We start from the raw sequence: 2,851 nt of genomic DNA on the forward strand, positions 1-2,851 counted from the left end.
AGCTATTGAGAACCAGGCAACCCTTTCCCAAAGCCTGTGTTCTAACTTCTTCCCTGTTGCTATGACAGAATGCTCAGACAAAAGCAACCGAAGGAGGAAAGTGTTTATTTAAGCTCACAGTTCAGATTGAAGTTCAGTTTTTACAGGAGTCACAGTAGACAAGAGCTTGAGATAGCTGGCCACACTGTATCTACAATAAAGAGGCAAAGAGCATCAACGGATGCTGGACCCCAGGTCACATTCTCCACTTATACACAGTCCAGGATCCCCCACTCAGGGACTGGTCCCACCCACAGTGACAGGCTATTCCACCCTCAACTGATGCAATCAAGATAAGCCCCGCCCCCACCAACATGCCTATAGGTCCATCTGCTGAGTGATCTCTGGTTTTATGAAGTTGAAGATTAGCACTGACCATTATAGCCCATACCATGTCACAGCATGGTATTTCCATTCCTGTCCATGTATCTTAGCAACAGTTTCTTCCTTGTACTTCAGCCATATCAGCTGCTCTTTACTTCTAGTGGTGAGGCAGAAAAATAGATTTAGGCTTTGTCTTAGTCAGGGTTTCTATTCCTGCACAAACATCATGACCAAGAAGCAAGTTGGGGAGGAAAGGGTTTATTCGGCTTACACTTCCATACTGCTGTTCATCACCAAGGAAGTCAGGACTGGAACTCAAGCAGGTCAGAAAGCAGGAGCTGATGTAGAAGCTATGGAGGGATGTTCTTTACTGGCTTGCTTCCCCTGGCTTGCTCAGCCTGCTCTCTTATAGAACCAAGACTACCAGCCCAGAGATGGTANCACCTACAAGGGGCCTTTCCCCCTTGATCACTAATTGAGAAAATGCCTTACAGTTGGATCTCATGGAGGCATTTCCTCAACTGAAGCTCCTTTCTCTGTGATAACTCCAGCTGTGTCAAGTTGACACAAAACTAGCCAGTATAGGCTTTCTTTAGACTCCTGAGAAAATCTGAGCCCTGGGAAGTCTCTCCCTGATCAGCCAGCCTTCCTGCTTGCCTGTGGACCCCATGAGCATGAGGTGACTGGCTTTGCCTTCCAGTATTCTTCTATAGAATAATTATAGGATATTCTTGTAAAACAGAGTAGCATATCAAGCCTGGCAGTGGAGCAGAAAGCTGGAGAAGGCTCTGAGAACCGACTCAAATTAAGGACTGCAGAGTAGGAATTACTGTTCTGCCATTCCTACAGCCAGAGGCTTCAGGGAAATGTGGCTAGGTCTCCTTCATCTTGGGGTTTGCTTTCTACCTGCTGAGACCAGCTCTAGGAGGGAGCCTGGCCTGAATTTCTAGAGTGAGGAATGTCTTAAAGGGACAGAACCATAATCTAACCTTAATGTCACACTTGTAGGACAGGCTTTGTTAGTTTGGAAGCTCCTTTGAGCAAATCTGGGGATCTGTTAAACCATTTGGAGAATCCATTGTGCAACAGGAAAGGTTTGGGACTCTGTTGAGATGTTGGGTTCTGTGGAACCATTTGGAATGGAAAGACAGGGTGCTGCGATATGCCATGTAATGATCTATGTGATGATGAAAACATGAAGTCTTCACTAGCTTGGTAGCCAGTAGGGAGAATTACAGATAACTATTCTCTGATAATCTTAAAATGACTGCTAAAATAGTAATGGAGCAAAAGCCAGTCTCTGACCCTAGAGCTCCTGAAGAGAATGCACTGGCCCAATCTGACTTGGGGCACAGGTTATGACCTCTAAGTTTGATAACATTCACAGGTGTTTTCTTCCTGTCTTTCTTCTGTGTATGTCTTCATAGACAAGTTTCATGTGTCTGTCCTTTGCCCATTGTTTTTTCAAACTGGAGTGTTGGTCCTTTTCTTGTTAGCCAGAAATAACTCTTTGCATATTAAAGAAACACACTTGTCCTTTTCCGCTGAGGGATCCTTCTATACTCAGTGTGCCTTCACTTTTATTCATGATTAGTATAGAGGTGTGAGCAATTGCTGTGTTAAGTCTACAATTATGCCTCGACTTCACAGGAACAATAGAAGATGAGTGAGACACACCAATGGTGTTAATGTTGCTAGGTGCCCAGCCATGTCTAAGAGGATTGGCTGACAAAGCAGATAGCCATAGAGAAAGAAAAGAACCCGAGAAGGAAGACATACAGATGAAGCACTCTACCATAAATTCCCTTTCAGCATGCTGTCACAGGAAAGTGCTCTCTTTCTAGGAGTTTTCTCTCTGCGGGATTTTTTTTTCCTGACATTTTCCCCTCATTTTTTCCACCATTTCCCAAGAACCAGAGTTCTATTAAGCAGTGAAAATTTATAAGTTTCAAAATATTTTCATTCACAAACTTAAGCCATCCTTTTCACTACAGTACAGGATTCTCCCACTAAACTAGAACCTCAGTTTACATCTCCAAAATGATCCCAAGAGGCCCTGCGGGAGATGCACAAGACAGCAGGCATGGCCCAGTCCCAGCTACTATGGACCATGTCAGGCACCTGCAGTTTTCTGTTGCATCCCAGGCCTGAAATCTAAAGCATCATGGCAGGCCCTGTGCTCTACTGGAGTGTAGAGTCTTTGGTTATGAATGACAGTGGAGTTACATTTGAACTGATATACTGGATTTATTCTGAGTAAATCCCCAAACATTAGAACTCTCTAGAGGTAAGATGAGAAAGGCCATGTGGTATCTTGTATATGCTCGGCCTAGAGAGTGGCACTATTAGGAAGTGTGGCCTTTTTGGAGTAGGTGTATCACTGTGGGCATGGGCTTTCCTAAATCAGATAAGGGACTAATATCCAATATATATAAAGAACTCAAGAAGGTGGACTCCAGAAAGTCAAATAACCCCATTAAAAAATGGG

The sequence above is a fragment of the Mus caroli genome, chromosome 13 (genome assembly GCF_900094665.2).
Source record: "Mus caroli chromosome 13, CAROLI_EIJ_v1.1, whole genome shotgun sequence".
Taxonomy (NCBI): Eukaryota; Metazoa; Chordata; class Mammalia; order Rodentia; family Muridae; genus Mus; species Mus caroli.